A 21,434-nucleotide genomic window follows, 5' to 3' on the forward strand; every position below is an offset into this window, starting at 1 on the left:
AAAAACAACCTCTTCACCTGCACTGTTCCACCTGGTCCTCAAAATAAATCTAAAGTAATCATTTGCATTTTCTCTTTTAATCCATTCTTCTGATGAGTTCTTCATTGATTTTTAAATTAAACTACCTTATGTTTTGGAACAAACCTAATTTTCCAATGGTATATTTTCTTTTGTTAAATTAGCATTATCATTGCTGGATACAGTTTACTAGTATTTTGTTTAGGATATTTTGCATCTGTGCTCATTATGAGATAATTTTATCATGTTATATTTTTTCTGTGAATTTGTAAATTTAATCCAAAATCTCCCATTTATTGGCACAAAGTTATCTATAATACACTTTTGTTATTTGACTGCCCATAGTTGGGTCTCCATTGTGAGTTTTGGTAATTTGTGAATTATCTCTTTTTTTGAGTATTTAAATCAGAGGTTTGCCAAATTTATTTTTTCCTTCTTAAAAAAAAAAAAGAATCAGGGCACCTGAGTGGCTCAAATTGTTAAGTGTCCGAGTCTCGATTTTGGCTCAGGTCATCTCGGGGTTATGACACTGAGCCACATGAAGGGCTCCCCTCTCAATGAGGAGCTTGTCCCTCTCCTTCTGCTTCTCCCCCCAAAATAAATAAATAAATCTTTTTTAAAAAATCAATTTCTGGCTTTTTTTTTTTTTTAACCTCTCTTGCAAATGCTTCTATTTCGTCAACTTCTGTTATTCTTCTACCTTTTTCTTTGGAACTGTTTTACTTTTTTTTCTCTTTATTTTTGTTTCTTGGTTCATTAAATTTAAGCTGATTTTCTTTACTAGTATGTATTTAAGGGTCTTAATTTATTTCTAAATACTGCTTTAATTACATTACCCAAGTTTTAATTTGTAGCATTTTTATTTTCATTGAATTAAAAATATTTTCTAATATCCATTGGGACATTTTCCTTAAAGCACGGGTTATTTAAAATGTTTCTTATTGTTTTAAATACACTGATGTCAGAGAAAATTCTCTGTATGCTCAGAGTTCTTTGAAGTAGGATGGATTTCCTTTTAAAGACTTTTTATGATAAATCTTCTTAAATCATCTCATGTGTCTGATAAGAATGTGATTCTGAAGTTCTTGAGTGCACTGCAAACAAGTTAAAATCATAACAAGTTACAGGTATATCAAAGCTTTTAGCATTACAAAGATACCCTGTTCCTAGCACTTTTTTTTAAACCTATCATTCTGCTTAGATATTAACATAACTAAATTTTTTTTAATTACTTGATATGTATTTCCATCCCTTGACTTTATAATATTTGTCTTTTGACTTAGTCCCTTTAGAAGTATTTCAATTACTGATACGTTTGGATTTAATTCCTATCATTTTATCTTATTTCTTGATTTGTCCTATGTGTTGTATTTTTTGTCCTTCTATCTTAAATTTGTTGAAATGTTTTTTTCTTATTCATGTTTTTCTTATTCCATGTCTGCTTATTCATGTTTTCTTATTCCATGTCTGCTAGTTTGGAAACTGAACCTTCCGTTTCTATTCTTGATTTGTCTCTCTAACTTACTAAGGTCTTTATTTTGCCATAGTTAGCATACTTATCAAAGTACAATCTAAGGTTAATATCTGTATGAACACCTTAAAAAATAGGACATTAAGAACACTTTAATCCAATCCTCTGCCCCCCTGCCCTGATGCATATGCTACTCATTTATATATAAATTTGTTTTATATATTTAAACTCTATATGATTTTAATGTTATTTTATCTTAATAATATTTGTCCACTTTTAAAAGCATATTTTAATATTTTAATTCATTCTTGAAATTTATAAGTTCCATCTGGAATCATTTTTTTCTATATCATTTTAAAATGTTCTTTAATAAGGATCTGCTGGTGGATTGGCAATATTTTAGTTTTGGCACTTTGAAAATACCATTCCTGTCACCTTCCTTCCATTGTTGCTCATGAAAAGTCAGAATGACAACAAGTGATTACAAAATGGAATATAATTTTAAAAATACTCTCCCCAAATGAACAAATTACCTAGAAGTAAGTATAAATTTAGTATCGAATATTCTGAATGCAGAAATATATCGTGTTCTTGAATTGAAAGACTTCGTATCATAAAGAGGTCAATGCTCCCTAAAGTAATCTACAAATGCAATGCAGCTTCCAAAAAAATCCTAAAAGGTTTATACATATGTGTGTACATCCTGAAATTCATATAGAAAACAGCCAATAATAGCCAAAAAGCTTAAGAAGAGAAGTGTGGGGTTTTCTCTACTTAATTTCAAGAGTTATTACAAAGCTTTGGTGACTGGTATCTTTGAATTTATATAAGGCTAAAAACAAAAGCCGAGAGAAAGCTGAGAAATAGATCACGCATATATGTAAACTTAGTATATGACAACGTAGACATTATAAATCAGTAGTGAAATGACGATGAATCTACCTCACCACATTTATAAAATAGGTTTCAGATAAAGATCGAAATCTAAAATGTGAAATGTAAAAAACAGAAGTAAATATGGGATAATATATGTATGTCATTGTGTATGGTCAGTGTTTTTTAAAGTAATTTAAAATTACTGCATAATTGAAAAAATCGATTCAGAGATACCAACTTGCTTTGAAAATTAGAACATCTGCTACAAACCAAAGCAAACAATTATTTTTTAATGGTTATATGCACATATTTGTGTTCCTAGTGCACTTTCACTGATTTTCCCAGATACCACCTCATAAAGAGATGATTATCACCAACAGCTATAGCATTTCCTCTGAATTATGAAGGTGTTAATATCATATGTTATATTAAGAACAGTTCACATGGCAGTGGGCAATGACAATTTACCTAAGTGATGATTTCAGTACTGCTTTATAGTTTAAATTCAGCATGCTGCCAGGATAGTAACACACATAGAGTATTACTTTGGTCAAAAGAGCGTTAGATACAGTAAATGCTAAAACCAACTTACAAAATAAGAGTAATCAAGGTCTTAGAGAGTTTTGGTGGTATAGTACTAAAACAATGGATATATATATATATTTTTAAAGATGTATTTATTTATTTGAGAGAGAGAGAGGAAGAGAGGAGGAGCAGAGGGAGAGGGAGAGGGAGTATTAAGCAGACTCCTCACTGAGCACAGAACCCAACAAGGGGCTCAACCTTACAACCTTGCCATCATGACGTGAGTAGAAACCAAGAGCCAGCGGCTTAACTAACTGTGCCAGGAGGCACCCCCGCAATGAAATCTTTATATACTACGTTAATAGTTCAATTTACTGACCTCTCACCAAGTGCTGAGCAGAGTTTCAAAAATTTTATATATTATTTTGTTTGATGATCACAATAACCCTGGAAGGTACAGTTATTACGCATTTCACTGATAGGGAAACTGAGGCTTAGTGATCCAATCACGTGTCTGAGATCAGAGTAAGTTGCAGAGCCCAGCAAATGCAGCCCAGAATGATCCCAAAGTGCTGGTCATTAATGACAACTTTATAATTGTCAAATAAGTTGTTTTCTCCAGAAAGGAGAAGGATGTTTTCTGTGGCATGTTCTCTAGCATTACTCTAAGCTGTTGAAGCATCTGTACATTTTAGCGGTGGACAATTTTTATCTAGCATCAACTTTAAAGTAAGTTCGATGTGATAGCTTTTTATTTGACTGGATGAGAATTAACTAATAAACGTTTTTTAGAAATAGTGTTTTTATCTCAGAAGATATTTGAAACTTTATCAAATGATATAAAAGAACATGGAATCAAAACAGTGGAAGCTTTGCAAATTATGAAACTGCAGCAAAATCTGAAAGAAACTCAAGATTTCCTCATAAAGTTCAAGCAAAATAAGTTCATTACAAGTTTCAGAAAGTTGTAGTCACAAACACATGATGTTTTAAAAAGTATGTCCCTGAAGACTGTTTAATCAGAGAATTTTAGTGAAGCTGACAAATTCCGCCAGTAATTAAGGAAAAATTAATGTTTTCTTTTGCGTATTTCCTATACTATCTTCTAGTTATGCATGTAAGTCTTCTTACCTACATGCTAGAAATGCTGTACTCAAAGCATTGAAGGGCACGCTATTGAGAAATGCCAGGGAAAGAAAATGAATGATTGGGCATGGCTTCAATCCAGCACAAACTCAACACAAAGAACACTGGAAGGGAGGCGTGTCAATTTATACACAAGATTAAATCTCCCGCTGAGAAACATTTTGCATATGATAACTTGATAGGGACCGCATGCCCTCAGAGCTGTACTTGTAATACACAAGTACTTGCACATCTTTAAAAACTGCTTTATTTAAGGTAGGCATATTGAATCCAGTGATATAAATTATATATTTTTAAAAAAATCAATGCTCACTAGTGTAAGAAGAAAAAGATGGTTTTGATGCCACTCTTATTTCAATTTCATTTTTCTTCCTTTAGTTTCATGGAAGGTTTTATTTGCCACAGTTTTCTTATTTGTGTATGACCTTTCCAGATCAGTGCAGCTATCCTTTGTTCCTCCCCTGAAGGTCATTTTCACATTTTACCTCTTTCTTCTTACCATTAAGTATGTATTTGAGCAATGGATAATATACTATACTCCAGTTTGTTTATTGCTCTGGTTAACTTCAATCATTTTTTTTCGATTGACCTGAGTACTTTTTTTTCTGAAATAGGGTTATCATCATTGTACTATCATAGAATCCCTGAATGCTGGGATGTTCCAAGGGAAGTGAAGGAAGTGAACAAATTAACACAGCCTAGAGGTTAAGAGCATGGGATCTGGAATAAGATGGAATGAGTGTTAGCCTCAACTCTTGTCAGTTTTAGCTAAGATGGTTTTGTTTCCTCATTCTGAAAATGATAATATTAATACAGTTGCTCTTTCCACTTTCTAGGGTATTGAATATACTAGTATTTTATAACTTCATTTATTGACTGAGATAATCATAATTGGGCTTTTATTATTTGAGAAGTGATGTAAGACAGATAAGTAAGCTTGAAACGTGTTATTCAACTCTTTTCCACTAGTACAGAGAGTTGGCTTTCTTGGAAATGGAATGCCCGAAGAATTTTCAAATTATGTAATTTTTGATAGGTAACCCATAACATTCAACATATATCTATTGGTGTTTCCTTTACTCAACAAATATTAACTAAATGCCTATTATCAGCCAAGCATGATTCAAATGATGAGAGTTTGGTATTAAACAAAGCAGGCATCAATTTATATTCACAAAACTTACTTTTGAATCTATTCCTCTTAAAGGTTACATTAAAACCTACCAGCAAATGGTTTTATATAAATAAATATAATGGTTATATAATTGAAAAAAATAATATAGTGCAGGACGACAAAAGAACCACAAAAACGCTTAAGGAATTTGAAAAATAATACCTAGCATGGCTACCATAATTTTGGTTATGTATAAGATTCCCTTCATACTTCATAACCAGTGTAATGGTTATATTTCAAAGGGGCCATTTACTTAATTTTCACAAACTTTCAAACAATGTAATTTAACACCATGTATTGTATGTCACAGCAATAGGAACAGATGGTTTCAGTTGAAAATATGTCATGGAGTATGACAACTGTCCATTATTTAATGAGAATTCTTTATTACACTATAAAATGCTAATAATGAACTTGAACTTCCAAGCTACCTGTATTTTATATTTTCATATAAATGTATATGCAAAACAAAATGTGCAGAACGAATATCACCACAGTTTTCTAAATTATGTAAGTGATAATAGAGAATAAAACTAAGAAGTCTGGTCTTTTATGAAAAGAAGGTTCTGCCTTAGTAGAACATCTCTGGGGCACCTGGGTGGCTCAGTCTCTTAAACTTCCAACTCTTGACTTCGGCTCAGGTCATGATCTCAGTGTTGTGAAATTGGGCCCCCTGTCAGGCTCACATTGAGCATGGAGCCTGCTTAAGATTCTCTCTCTCCCTCTCCTGGTCCGCGTCCCCCGCCCCCACCTGCTCATGTGCTCTGTCTCTCTCTCTCTCAAAAAAAAAAAAAATCTTGATGTATTTTTAAGCAATTTCTCTGTAAATTAGCAGAATTAAAAAAAAAAAACAACTAAATAGCACTGAAGATACCCAGCTGAGCATACATTTTTTTACCATAAAAAGAAGGAAAGATGAGGGTCCTGTTTCATGTTGCAGTTAGGGCAAGTAAGAAATTGAGTGAAGGGGGAAATGTTTGTCCACCATGAGCTGACATAGATAGGTATTAATACCACCATCTTTATCAACAGGGACACATGAGATCAAGTCTTTAATTTGGAAGAGACGAGAGAAGCATGAGCGTAACCTGTTACAAAGAAAAATAGTAACTGATCTTCAAGGCTTCATCATGTTCATTCCGCAAACATCTTTTTAAGCACTTCACAAATACTGGGCACTCTCCCAAATATATTGGTGTGTTTTCTTTTCCACTGCCAAACTCTGGGCTATCAGGCCCTTTCTAGGAAATGCCAAGTTCTACCCTCATTGGTTATATCTCACATGCATTATCTAACATCACCCTGTTATACGATAGTAGTCTCTTCAGGAAGAACAACTCACTGATCTACAAAATAGCCTGATAATAGCATGTCAGCATGTCATACACGGAAGCACACACATATACACCCAGACACGCACACACAACTACTTCAGACAAAAATACATGCACTGGTAGAAACAATCTCAGCCTTTTGACTGAAAAAATATTTCTTGATTTGATTAGTGAAGCTATCTCCAGGCAGAGTGGTCATTTTTTGGAAAATTGGAATATAGTTGACATATAATGTTGTGTAGCTTTAACATGTACAATGTACTGATTTGATACATTTGTCCATTATAATATGATTATCACCTTAGCATTAGCTAACACCTCATATCTTCACATAATTGTCATTTCTTTTTTTTTTGTAGGAATAATTACTATCTAGTCTCTTAGCAACCTTGAAGTTTATAGCTCAGTATTGTTGAGTATAAGCACAATGCTTTGTGTGTATTGGCTCTCCAGGACTTACTTATTTACTAGTTCCCAATTTAGACTCTTAAACAAGAGTCATCCCCACTTCTTCCCAAGCCCCTGCCAGCCCCTGGTTAAAAAACAAGAAACAAACACAAAACAAAAAACCCCGAAAAACCTGAACTAAACTATATTCTACTGTTTACAAGCTTGTCATTTTTTTTTTTTTAGATTTTACATTTAAGTAATACCATACAGTATATGTCTTTCTCTAACTTGTATCATGTAGCGTAATGCTGTATCAAGGTCCATATGTGTTGTTGCAAATAGCAGGATTTCCTTCTTTCTCATGGCTGAACAATATTCCTTGTGTTTATACACCACAAATTTTTAATCAACTCATCCATCCATTGAAGTTGTTTCAATATCTTGACCATTGTGAATAATGCCGCAATAAACAAGGGAGTGTATACATATCTTCACACTCCTGTTTTCATTTCCTTTAGATATATAGCTAGAAGTGGAGGTGCTGGATCATATGACAGTTCTATTTTTAATTTTTTAAGGAGCCTCCATACTGTTTTCCACAGTGGCTGAACCAATTTACATTCCAACCAACTGTGTACAAGAGTTCTTTTTTCTCCACATTCTTGCCTACATTTGCTATACATTTGCATATATATTTATATGAAAATATAAAATACAGGTAGCTTGATGATCCCCGTTCTAACTGGTGTGATGTGACATCTCATTGTGGTTTTGATTTGCATTTGCCTGATGATTATTGATGTTGAGCATCTTTTCATGTGCCTGTTGGCCATCTGGATGTCTTCCTAGGAAAAAATATCTATTTAACTCCTCTGCCCATTTTTAAAATTAGGTTGTTGTTGTCGTTATGTATTGTATGAATTCTTGATATGTTTTGTATTACTAACCCCTTATCTGACAGATATATATTTTGCAAATATTTTGTCCCATTCTATAAGTTGTCTTTTCATTTTGTTGGTTGTGTCTTTTGCTATGCAAAAGCTTTTTAGTTTGATGTAGTCCTATTTTTGCTTTTGTTGCTTGTGGCNATACTGTTTTCCACAGTGGCTGAACCAATTTACATTCCAACCGTGTACAAGAGTTCTTTTTTCTCCACATTCTTGCCTACATTTGCTATACATTTGCATATATATTTATATGAAAATATAAAATACAGGTAGCTTGATGATCCCTGTTCTAACTGGTGTGATGTGACATCTCATTGTGGTTTTGATTTGCATTTGCCTGATGATTATTGATGTTGAGCATCTTTTCATGTGCCTGTTGGCCATCTGGATGTCTTCCTAGGAAAAAAATATCTATTTAACTCCTCTGCCCATTTTTAAAATTAGNTTCTAACTGGTGTGATGTGACATCTCATTGTGGTTTTGATTTGCATTTGCCTGATGATTATTGATGTTGAGCATCTTTTCATGTGCCTGTTGGCCATCTGGATGTCTTCCTAGGAAAAAATATCTATTTAACTCCTCTGCCCATTTTTAAAATTAGGTTGTTGTCGTTATGTATTGTATGAATTCTTGATATGTTTTGTATTACTAACCCCTTATCTGACAGATATATATTTTGCAAATATTTTGTCCCATTCTATAAGTTGTCTTTTCATTTTGTTGGTTGTGTCTTTTGCTATGCAAAAGCTTTTTAGTTTGATGTAGTCCTATTTTTGCTTTTGTTGCTTGTGGCTTTTGGTGTTATATCCAAAAAGTCATTGCCCAATCCAATGTCAAGGATTTTCTTCCCCATGTTTTCTTCTAGGAGTTTAAAGGTATCAGGCCTTATGTTTAAATCTTGAATCCATTCAAGTTAATTTTTGTGAATGGTAAGATAGGAGCCCAATTTCACTTTCCTGCATGTAGTTATTCAGTTTTCCTAACACCATTTGTTGAAGAGACTATCTTTGCCCCACTGAGTGGTCTTGCTTCCCTTGTCAAGTATTAGTTGACTATATATGTGGGGATTTAATTATGGGCTCTCTGTTCTGTACCATTGGTCTAATGGGTCTATTTTTATCCAGGACCATATTGTTTTAATTATTATAACTTGTAGTATAATTTGAAATCAGGAAGTGTGATGCTTCTGGCCTTGTTCTTTCTCAGGATTGCTTTCTCTGTTCAGGGTCTTTTGTGTTTCCATACATATTTTAGAATTGTGTTTTCTGTATCTGTGAAAAATGCCATTGTAATTTTGTTAGGGATTACATTGATCAATAGATGGCTTGGGTAGTGTGGACATTTTAACAATATTAATTCTTATGATCCATGAACACAGAATATCTTTCCATCTGAGTCTTTTTAAAATTCTTTTTTTTTCCCTTTCCTAGTATTTATTTAAATTTCAGTTAGTTAACAACAGTATAATATTAGTTTCAGTTATAGAATTTAATGATTCATCACTTCCATACAATCCTGGGTGCTCATCCTGACTGCCCTCCTTAATACCCATCACCTACTTAACCCATACCCCACCCACCTCCCCTTCAGTAACCCTCAGTTTGTCTTTAAGAGTCTGTTTCCTGGTTTGCCTTTCTCTCCCTCCGACCCCATGTTCATTTTTTTTTCTTAAATTCAAATTCTTTCATCAAGGTCTTACAGTTTTCATTGTACAGATTTTTCACTTCATTGGTTAAATTCATTCCTAAGTATTTTATTGTTTTTGATGCTACTGTCAGTGAGATACTTTTATTTGTTTTTCAGGTATTTCCTTGCTAGGGTGTAGAAACAGTACTGATTCTTGTACATTAATTTTTTATCCAGCAACTTTATTGAATTCATTGATTAGTTACAAGTCTTTAGGATTTTCTATGTGTAAGATATTATCATCTGCAAATAATGATCATTTTACTTTTTTTCCAATTTGGATTTTGTTTTTTCTTACTAATTGCTCTAGCTAGGACTTCTTATACTATGTTGAATAATAGTGGTGAGAGTGGGCACTGTTGTCTTCTTCCTGATCTTAGAGGGAAAGCTTTTAATTTTTCACCATTGAGTGTAATATTAGCTATGAATGTGTCATATATGACATTTATTATGTCATAATATAATTTATTATGTTGAGGTATTATCCTTCTATATCCAGTTTGTTGAGGGTCTTAATCATAAAAGAATGTTGTTTTTGTCAAATGCTTTTTCTGCATCTGTTGAGATGATCATATGATTTTCATCTTTCATTTTGTTAATGTGGTTTATCAATTGATTGATTTGCACATACTGAACCACCCTTATATCCCAGGGATAAATCCCACTTGGTCATGATGTATAATCCTTTTAATATGTTGTTGAAGTTGGTCTGCTAATATTTTGAATATTTTTGCATTTATATTCATCAGAGATGTTGGTCTATAGTTTTCTTCTAGTTTCCTTATCTGCTTTTGGTATCAGGGTAGTCTAGTCTTATGAGTTTGAAAACAATTTTTTCTCTTCAATTTTTTAGAAGGAGTTGAGAAGGACTGGCATTAATTCTTCTTTAAATGTTTGGTAGAATTCAATTAAGACCCTCTGGGTCTGGGCTTTTCTGTGTTGGGAGGTTTTTGATTACTGATTCAGTCTCTTTACTTGTTATTGGCTTATTCCAATTTTGTTTCTTACTGATTCAGTCTTGGTGGATTGTATATTTCTAGGAATATATCATTTCTTCTGGTTATCCAATTTTTGCCGTATTATGATCCTATGTATTTCTATAGAAGCAGTTGTAACGCCTCTTCTTTCATTTCTGACTTGTCTTTCTTTTCTTAGTTTAACTAAAGGTTTGTCAATATTGTTTATCTTTTCAAACAACTAGATCTTAATTTCATTGATTTTTTCCTATTGTTTTCTGTCTCTATCTAATTTATTTTCACTCTGATTTTTGTTATTTCCTTTCTCCTGCTACCTTTGGGCTTATTTTGTTCTTTTTCTATTTTCTGGGGGTGTAAAGTAGGGTTGTTTATTTAAGATTTTTCTATTTTCTCATATATGACAAACCTTTAGTTAAACTAAGAATAGTATAATATAATAGAATAGTAGATTATCAGTATAAACTGCCTTCTCAAAACTGCTTTTGCAGCATCTATAGCTTTTGGTATATTGTGTCTCCATTTTCATTTGTTTTGATTTTTTTTTATTTTGCTTTTAATTTTTTCTTTGATCCACTGCCTTTCCAGGAAACCAGTTTTAATGTTTAATTTCCACATGTTTGTAGATTTTGCAGCTTTCCTCTTGTTTACTTCTAGCTTCATACCGTTGTGACTAGAGAAGACACTTGGTATGATTTCAGTCTCCTTAAATTTGCTAAGACTTGATTTGTGTCTTATCATATGGTCTAACTGGAGAGTGTTGNGACACTTGGTATGATTTCAGTCTCCTTAAATTTGCTAAGACTTGATTTGTGTCTTATCATATGGTCTAACTGATTTGTGTCTTATCATATGGTCTTATCATATGCACTGGAGAAGAACATACATTCTACTTCTGTTGGAGATAATGTTCCAAAAATGTCTTTTGGATTAATTTGGTCCAAAGTGTGGTTCAAGTCCATCATTTCCTTATTGATTTTTTGTCTAGCAAATGAACTAACTCTTGCTTTGGGTGGGGTACTTAATTTCTCTACTATTACTGTATTGTTGTTTCTCTTAAAATCTGTTAGTAGTTGCTTAATATATTTAGGTGCTCCAGTGTTAAGTGCATCTATATTTATGATTGTTATATTTCTTGATGGGTTGACCCTTTTATCATTATATAATGACCTTCTTTTGTTATCATTTTTGGTTTAAAGTTTATTTTGTCTGATGTAAATATAGCTATCCCTGATTGCTTTTGGTTTCCACTTGTATGAAATATCTTTTTCCATCCATTCTCTTTCAGCCTATGTGTGTCTTTAAAGCTGAAGTGAGTCTTGTAGGCAGCATAAACTTGAATGTTGCTTTTTTACCCATCCACTCTGTGCATTTTGATTGGTAAATTCGGTTCATTTTCATTTAGAGTTATTGATATGTGAAGGCTTACTAAGGTCATCTTATTGTTTTGTATTTCCATTGTTTCCTTTTCCCTTTGTTTTTGCTTGTCTTTGTAAATTGGTGATTTTCCTTGGTTTGTTCTGTTTCCCCTTTCTTTGTCTTCTATGCTAGCTTTTTGCTTTGTGGTTACTGTGAGGCATCTCATAGATAAAACAGTCCATTTTAAGCTGATAGCAACTTAACTGTGATCATCTATAAAGGCTTCGCCCTTTTACTCCCACCCTTTCATATTTTTGATGTCATTATTTACCTCTTTTATTTTGTGTATTTGTTAACACATCACAGTAGCTATAATTACTCTTAGTACTCTTCCTTTCATCTTTATACTATAGTTAAGTGGTTAACTCATCCATCATCCTATTACAGATTTAGTTTTCTAAGTCTGACTGTATAATTACCTTTCCCAGTGTGCTGTAAACTTTCATGTTTTCATTCACTGATTAGTGTCTTTTGATTTCAGCTTGAAGAACTCCTCTTAAAATTTCTTGCATGTAGGTCTAGTGGTGGTGAACTCACTCAGCTTTTGTCTAGGAAAGTATTTATTTTTCCTTCATATCTGAAAGATAACATTGCTGATTAGAGAATTCTTGGCTGGCATTTTCTCTTTCCCTTTCAACACTTTGAGTATGTCATTCCACTCTCTCTGATGAGAAATCCATTGATAGACTAATGTGGGTTCCTTTGAGGGTTACACTCTCCCCCTCCCCCACCTCTCCCCTGCTGTTTTAAGAATTCTTTTCCTATCCCTGATCTTTGACAGTTTCATCATAATGTTTCTTGGAGAGGTTTTTGGGTTTTTTTTTTTTTTTTTTTTTTGCATTGAGATAATAGTAAGGGTGATCTACGTGCTTTGTAAACTTAGATGTCCAATTCTCTCCCCAGGTTTGGGAATTTCTCAGCTACTATTTACATAAATTTTCTGCTCCCTCCTCCCTTTCTTCTCCTTCTGGAATCCCAAATATTCCAATATTTGTTCTTTTGATGAAATCCCATAGGTCATGTAGGCTTTCCTCAACCCTTTTCATTCTTTTTCCTTTGTTCTCTTCCAACTGGTTTATTCCAAAATTCTTATCCTCTAACTGACTTATTCTATCTTTTGTTTGCTCTACTCTGCTGCAGATGCCTTTTTATTACATTTTTCATTTCATTTTATTGAGGTCTTTAGCTCCAGAATCTCAGGTTGGTCCTTTTTTATGATTTCTATCTCTTCAGAAAAAAATTCTCATTTTCATCGTTTTTTTTTTCCCCCCAAGATCTCTTTGTATTGTCTGAGTTTTCTTATGGCTTATTGCGTTTCTCCAAAACAACTGTTTTGCATTTTGATGGCATGTTGCCTTGATTTTCCATGTTCTTTTAGTTTTGTGCTGCTGCTTTCACACTTGAAGTGGAAGACACCCCTTAAGTCTTTGCTAATGCCTTCTCATTGGGAATTCTGTTAGAAGATGTTTTTATCATATGGGATTTTATCCGTCTTTGTATGCGCCTACCTGTTCCACTGTATTTGCTCCCTCTTGTGGCAGCATTTTGAGTCTTCTCTGGTTCTTGCAAGTCACCAGGCTGGCTACTGGAAAAGTCTGTTTTATTTCCAGAAGATGGCACCATCGCTCAAATTTGTGCTTTCTTCTGGCCCACAAGACCATGGCCTATTTTCTGAGTGTCTGTCTGTTTAAGAGCTCTCTTGCCACAGCACTCAGGAGTGCACACAAGGAATCTGCCACGAGTTGGGGGAGGTGTGTCTTTAGCCCCTCAGGATGGTGCCTGCAGATCTGTGGACCTAGAAAGAGTTCCCAGGGTGTGTTACTCCCAGAGGCTAGTGGGTGGACTTTCTACTGAGTAGTCTGCAAAAACCAAGTCCCTTATCTGTCTCTTTCCCAATCTCCTCCGTTCCCGCAAGTCAGGAAGGTTCCATCTCAGTACTCTGGGTATTGCTGGAGAGAAATGTTTTCTATGTCGGTATCCCACACAACTAGTGAGATGACCAGATGATCATTCACTGTTCTCCACCTGCTCTCCGCCCCCCACCACACACAGAAGAGGTCAGTGCTGCTGGATAGAGCAGCCTCTTGCAATGTTTCCTTGGTGGGGAGGGTGGCATTAGGAAAGTTTCTTTTACTGCTGCGTCCTCTGTGAACAAACTTATGTATGTGTGTGTGTGTGTGTGTGTGTGTGTGTGTGTGTGTATTTTTTTTTTTCCTCCCTTCAGTGGTGTGCTGGAATCTCCCCTAGGGAAGGCTAGGCTTCAGAAAATTCTCTCTCATGTGTGGGTATGTGCCCAGTCAACACTCTATAGGTTTCTTCCCAACGGCGGCAAGAGAGGTCTAACATGTTCACTGTCTCCTTTGGTTCCATACCTTATATCAAGGTCTGTGTGCCTATTATTGGATGCACAGGTGGGTGAGACTTCTCCTGGGGCATTTGGTGTCTGGTGCTAGATCCCACAACACCCACAAAAGCACTTTTGCTTGTTGATGGGTATCTGTTTCATTGTTTAAAAAGGGGAATAAAAATGAGGAACACCTTACATTGCCATGATGCTTACATCACTTTCCAGAGGGGTCATTTTGATGCATCCATCACATTGTTATCAGACTATGTGCACAGCTCATTCTGCATATGAGTAGAAACACACAAATAGAGAAACAAAGAACCCTCTGCAATGTGAATTATTCATCTTAATTTTCTTGAGCATGAAGATGCCCGATATGTGTTTTTACTGCCAAAGCAGCAAAGAAAATGCAAGACCACATTTTGTGCCAGTGAAATTTGTTTAAAGCCATGTAACATCATTAGAAAAGAGTGACTAGTTATGGTTAGTTTGGTTAAAGAATACTATAGTTAGTTCATAAGCATAAAACATAAATATTTTTTAGTACAAATGCCTTTTATACCGTCTGCTAAAGTAATCTAAAAAACTATAGAATTTTATGACACTAGAAGGACTTCTAAATTGTAAATTTTATATAATTCTACTTGGCCACAACAATCATAAAGGCAAATAATTATCTTTTCTTTCTTAGTATGTTAATGCATTGGGTAATGAGGCATTTTAACTTATTTAATAGTTAAAAGATAAAATTGGACCTATACTTTTTATGTTTTTCAGTTGTTATTTTGTAGTTTTCTCTTAAATGAACAAAAAGCCCTATACATTTTTATAGTAGCATATGTCTGTTGTGTATATAGATAGACATATACTGATGTATGCATAAGACAAAAAAAACTGTTCCATTTATTTAATTCTTTAAGTAATTATATAGTTACAAAGTTAAAGTTGTTGAATTTAACTGAAAATAAAAAGAAAATTAAAGAGTTGATGAAGACTGATACCCTCCATTTTTGTGGCCTATTTAGCAGTCATCAAATATGGAGTCGAAGGACCAAGAGAAAAACTATTCTGTGCTTGGCACATCGATGAGGACACATATTCTTTCACTAAGCTTTGCAGCATCGGTCATGAATTACAGTACAGTAAGTTTTAAATGCTGCAGTTTTTTGCCCCCCAGGTATCTATTCCAAGACATTATACATTTTTTTAAAAGCATTAAGTAGGCAGTCAGAGATATCTAAGCAGTCAGAGATATAAGCTATGTAAGTGTCCTTTTTTCCCCTTTCATTTCATCATTTTGAATATCTTGAGGGCTTTTCACTGCAGAGTCCTGCTGCTCTAAGCTAAAAAAAAGAAAAGTATTCTTATTTCTAAGCTTACTAGGTCTTTCTTTTACATAGTTCATGGTTTTGTGAATAATGTATACGTTCAATAAAATAATCAAGAGATATTGCCATCATCATGACACCTTAATGAAACAAAGTAATGACTTAGAATTTCTACTTCGAAATAAAAAAAAAAATAAAGCACAATAATCACAAAACTTCTTTTGGTGGATATTTTTAGTTAATTCCCTACCAATTAGAGTTTCTCAAATAAATCCTCTTGACATATAAAACCAAAACCTTCATCACACTACTATGACTCTGAATTCTCCACTTTGTTATACCCACGCAGGCATGGAATGTACTAATGTAATATTTAGAAGAAACAACATAGGTGGATGGGCAGTAAGAAGTTTGAGGTCTAACCTTTACTTTGTGTGTCCCTCTACATCTACCTCCTNGTAAGAAGTTTGAGGTCTAACCTTTACTTTGTGTGTCCCTCTACATCTGTTTCCAACACTTTGTAATTCCACTGTGGTTCCATAGTGCTCTGAAAATGCAACTGATTATTGCATGGGTTAGTTTTAAAGTAGCAAGTTATGTGTATTAATTAGAACATACGATTATCTAAGTTATGTGTGTGCCAGTGTCAATGCACATACATCCTTAAGTAATGCGATTTTCTCTATAATATGCCTAGAAGAATGACCGCAAAAGGCATTGTTTTTACATCCTAACTTCAGGTTTAGAATTGCAATGATGCTGCTTGGACTTGTGCTAGTGTCTGTAGGTTCTTTATTCTTTGAGATAAAATCAGAGTTCTTGGTCCCTGATTAATCTTGGCACAAAACTTTTATAAAGAAAATGATTAAGAAGCTAATTTCATGTTTTTGTGTTCAAATCCTATACAGATGAACTACATGCTGGTACATATTATATTTTTAGAATAGAAAGTCAGATGATCCCGTCTAAAAATACGTTTTAAACATAGTTTCTCTCACCATGAACATGAGGGGCTTTAGTTAGGGGATCACAACTGCTCCTTTTTCCTGTGCCTTGGCTCCCCTGGTTCCTTCCCCATGAGCAGCAATGCAAATGATACCTGTGTCTCAGGACTGTTGTATGCAAATAATCTGGCTCCACACTGGAGAGCAGTTGCATAGTAGTATAGTCAGTAGTACATTTACCTACTTTAACAAAAACTAATTGGAAAAAAAAATCTCACTGTGCTGTGCTGTTTTCCAGCATCCTCCCAGTTCTGGACCTTTCTCAACCTAATGGCTGGCTCTGTTTCTTTCACCAGAAATGGAGTCCATCCTGGCTGTAGGTCAAGGAGACAGCCTTCATGTGTCCACCCTTGTTTCTGATCCAGGCATGTCCATCTCGTAACTTGGTAAGGAAATTCATTTTTTCATTTGTTCACCTTTGCCAGAGTTCCTTTTTTAGTTCTACCTGTAATGTCTATCTCTTTAGAAATGGGATACCATCTTGTTCTTGTCAGTCCTTCACACTCGGATAGTACTCTTGTTTCTAAATACCTCTGACTGTGGCCCTACTTCCTGATGCCGAGTGCTTCTGTAGATACCAAAATATCATCAGCTCCCCGAAACTGTGTGGCTGTAGCCTACTCATCTACTCATATCCTGGGTAGATTCACTGGATTTCCTTCATGTTAACTACCTGTTTCATGAATGCATCTGTGTAACGATAATAATAGGAGCAATAGCAGCAGTTATTCCCACTTCTACCGTAATTCTAATTCCTTTACATATTTTGTAAACTACACTGAATCAATGATCTTTCCTGGCTTTCATTTTGGATGGCATCTGATACATGAACGCAAATGTTTTCTCGANTGATTCCGATTAAGCTTGGATGGAAGAAAGAAGGAAATGACATTAGTCAGAGCTTTCTAGAGGAGGTGACAGTGGTCACGCTGACCATCAATGATTCAGTATTATTTAAGACACTGTCTAATGGAATTGTATCTGTTTCTACATTTCTTTACTTAAACTGATCATTCATAGACATATTAGACAAAGAAAGAAGGCCAATGAGCAACTCTTTGGCCTAATTCAGTTTGGCTGTGTTCAGCCAAAATTGATGTAAGGTGTCACTGCCTGCAGTGATCGTTCTGCCGATGATGATAACCATATGGCAAGAGTGGTGATGATGATAATAATAAACACCACTTGAGTGTTTATATATTCTGGGAAGTTTGCTAAAATGGATTTATACCTTTATATGCTTGATCCCATTTGAACCTTATAGTAGGTAGAATTTTAAGATGGCCCCTTCGATTCCTGGCCCCTGGTGTACACAGAATTTCTCCCAGCATTCAATGAAACACTAATCTAGGTACTGCTGTGAAGTGATTTTACAGATGTAATTAAAGTCTCAAATCAGTGGATCTTAAGATAAGGGTATTATCCAGGTGAGCCTGAATTAATCATATGAGTCCTTTAATTCTGGTCATAGATAGAGGTCAGGGACAGAAGGAGTCAGAGAGATCCAAAGCATGAGAAGGACTCATTGTGTCACTCTGGCTTTGAAGAAGCCACATGGCAAGCAAGTAGGTGGCCTCCAGGATCTGAGTGAGCCCTCACTGATAAGCAAATATACTCAGCTGAGAAAATTTATTCTTCCATGGCCACATGAGCTGGAAAGAGGACTCTAAGCTCCAGATGAGATCAGAGCCAGGTTGATACCACAATTTTCGACTTGTGAAACCACAAAGAGAAAACCCAATTGAGCCAACCCAGAATTCTGATCTACAGAACTGTGAAATAATAAATGAATATTGTTTTGATCTACTAAGTATGCCATGCAAAAATGGGAAATTGATACACTTTCCTAGCCAATAAACTGGTCACATCATTATACACATTTTAAGGTAAGGGAAGTGAACTGTAAGGACTTTTGCTCATATTTCCTGTGTATCAGAATGGTTGATAATGTGAAACAGAACTTCTTCAATATATTGCAAATAACACTTTCATATTACACTAGTTTAACTTTTGATGTTATGACTAAGGACTCTTGCTGACTAAGTCTGTGCACAAGAAATTATGATATTTTCACCCTAAGTCTAGTTTCAAACATGGACAAAGAAGTCTGAACGTCAAAGAACTCTTATATCCCTAAGAGCAAAAGGCAATATTTAGAAAGTGCTTTAAATTTTATTTGAGGTGAGGTAGGGAGTTATAAATGTCCTTTCCTCAGTATTTTAACTATAATTTTGTACATTTCTCTGGTACATTTTGTAGCCATATGCTTCAGAAAAGACTTTTTCTCACCCATTCACTGGTAGATCTTTCTCTTCAATTAAAGCCTGGATGGGTCATGGAGGAGAAACCTAAAGAGAGCTATACCCATGCCTCTACCCTCCCTGTATCTTGGAATGGCAGAAAGGTGGCTGGGTGAATCAAATGTGTGCCCATGTGTGTGTGTGTGTGTGAGAGAGAGAGAGAGACAGAGACAGAGACACAGAGACACAGAGACACAGAGAAAAGAGAGAGAGAAGGTAAAGAGACAGAAAGTTATGGATCTCTACATCCTGATAAAGAACAGATGCAAAAATTGAAAGCAACTATTGCAAAAACTTATGGGGATAAAAGAAGGGAAATTAGAGAAGTTCCTTGGCATGAACTTTTTTTTGACTACAATACTGATTTAATTTAAGTCTTGATTTGGTTTCCCAGATTCAAAACGTATTTTCTGAATCGTGGACTGAATCATGCTGCCCTCCTCATAATCAATTCTTTAGTTGTTAGATGTGAGTGAGAATTGGAAACAAAACAGTTTGTCAATTGTTTGCAGACACAAAGACAGAATTCTAGGCAGCCCTGTTGCCTATGGAAACAATACTTATTAAGAAGCATAAGAATCAAGGTCTTTCCCAGCACCCCTTCTAGAGACGGACTGAATGCACAGGGGCATCCCTGCAAGGAAAAATATTAAAAGCCTACTGACCCTGGAACTGTAGTGTTGATTTAGACACACCACTTGTTATCAATCCCACAGACTCATATATGTTCTTATACTTTCAAGCTTATTTGGACAAATACAATTGAATAATTATAATAACAGACACTTAGTCATACTTACTACATGTCAGATATGCTCCTAGCATTTTTACACATATTTTCTCATTTAATCTTCGTGACAACACTTTAAGGCAGGCACAACTATTGTCCCTATTTTAGAGATAAGAACATTGAGGCAGACATGAAACAATGTGTGCGTGGTCACACATGTAGGTGGGGGTGCAGCTGGGACGTGAACCCAAGCACTCAGACTTCAGACACCATGTCTAACCACTGAGTCTATAGCAGAATTTATTTTCCAAAGCCAATATTTCATATCCACCTATTTTTCTCACAGTGTCATACTGGCACACTTCCCTTCAAGAGGTGAAATCTAGGCTTCTTTTTCTTAAATCAGAGCAGGGTTTGGGTCTAAGTTAAAAATGACATTTTGGAACTTTCAAGGTCAGGTCATAAAAGGTGGCACAGCATTCACCTGACTCTGCTGGGCTGCCCACCTTGGGAGCCCTGGCTTGCCTTGTAAGCAGTCTAACACCCCTGGGGCTACGATGGTGTGAGGAAGCCCAAGCCAATCGCTAAGAAGGAGGGAGACCACCTGCAGAGGCCCTGAGACTACATGAAAATGGGAGACACCCAAGAAGCCCCCAGCTGCTTTGGCATTCCCACCACTCTGCCTCCAGCCACCATCTGACTTCACACAAGGGAGAGACCTGAGTCAGAACGGCAAGAGCCAAGCCACTCCCAAATTCCTGGCCCCCACAACCCCTGAGAGAAAGAACAGTTGGTATTGTTTTAAGCCACAAGGTTTGGCGGCAATCTGTTATGCAGCAACAGACATAGAGATATTTCTATAGAAAAGTGAATTCAGTTTAAATGAAGTCCATAGAAGTATTTTATATACTAATTAAAAATGTGTTTTAAATATAAGTTTCTATTTTGGTATATGCCCTGGTTTCCCAAATAGAAATTTTCTTACCAGGATAACACTGTTTGAATCTCAAAAGTTGGTTTAATCCAGTTACCAGTTTTGTTTTGTCTTCTATTATTCCAAAGGATGGGTTAATTTCTATAGAAATTACAGTCACTAGATTCTACTTCTCAAATTAATGTGATTTGCTTACTGCCTTTTCAGTGTGAAATAATTTCTTCAGGATGAAAGTACTCTACGTTCTTGCAAAATATCCTATTTTGGCGAAACATTTTTGCTTCGTGAATAAGGTACCACACGTCACTGTAATAATCCAGCCAGAAGACCCCTACTGGATAACAATATTAAATCAACTGTCATGTTAGGGGGAGATTTGAAGAACAAATTAAATTCCCATTCAGGCATTCAAATAAAGCAACTGCTTGACTGCTCGCTCAGTGGGCGTCATCTCATCACTCAGTGGGCATCTTATTTGAGGAGGAATATTCCCACTGGCAAGCTTATTTACTTCATGATTTTAAATATGTATGTCGAGTAAAATGTGAGAGCATTAGCTCACTACCATTAGTAGTTTAAATCTATAAAATTGATTCATCTTAAATATTTAAGGGTAGAATTATTTCCAGGGAACAATCACATTAAGCACCTACTTTCTGTGTACGTCTGCTAAAGAGATACAGAAATTAATCCATTAATAGGAACTTGGAGCATTCAAATGGGTCCTAAAAAATATAAAACTGAGATTCTACATGATGTGAGGTTATAATCATGAAACTATATCCAGAATTCTAGCTCTAGTTCCATTAAGCAAGTTTTTTACTAGAAGTC

At 35.1% G+C, this 21,434-nt stretch overlaps 1 protein-coding gene and 1 pseudogene across 9 annotated transcripts in view; both read right to left on the bottom strand.

Annotated features, from left to right (window-relative positions):
• The window catches only part of LOC105234706, a 51,077-nt pseudogene extending 37,456 nt beyond the window's left edge, over nucleotides 1-13,621 (bottom strand).
• KHDRBS2 (KH RNA binding domain containing, signal transduction associated 2) overlaps nucleotides 1-21,434 on the bottom strand; it is a 597,869-nt gene that overhangs the window by 139,462 nt on the left and 436,973 nt on the right. The window lies entirely within an intron of this gene.

Source organism: Ailuropoda melanoleuca, chromosome 19, assembly GCF_002007445.2.
Source record: "Ailuropoda melanoleuca isolate Jingjing chromosome 19, ASM200744v2, whole genome shotgun sequence".
NCBI classification, from domain to species: Eukaryota; Metazoa; Chordata; class Mammalia; order Carnivora; family Ursidae; genus Ailuropoda; species Ailuropoda melanoleuca.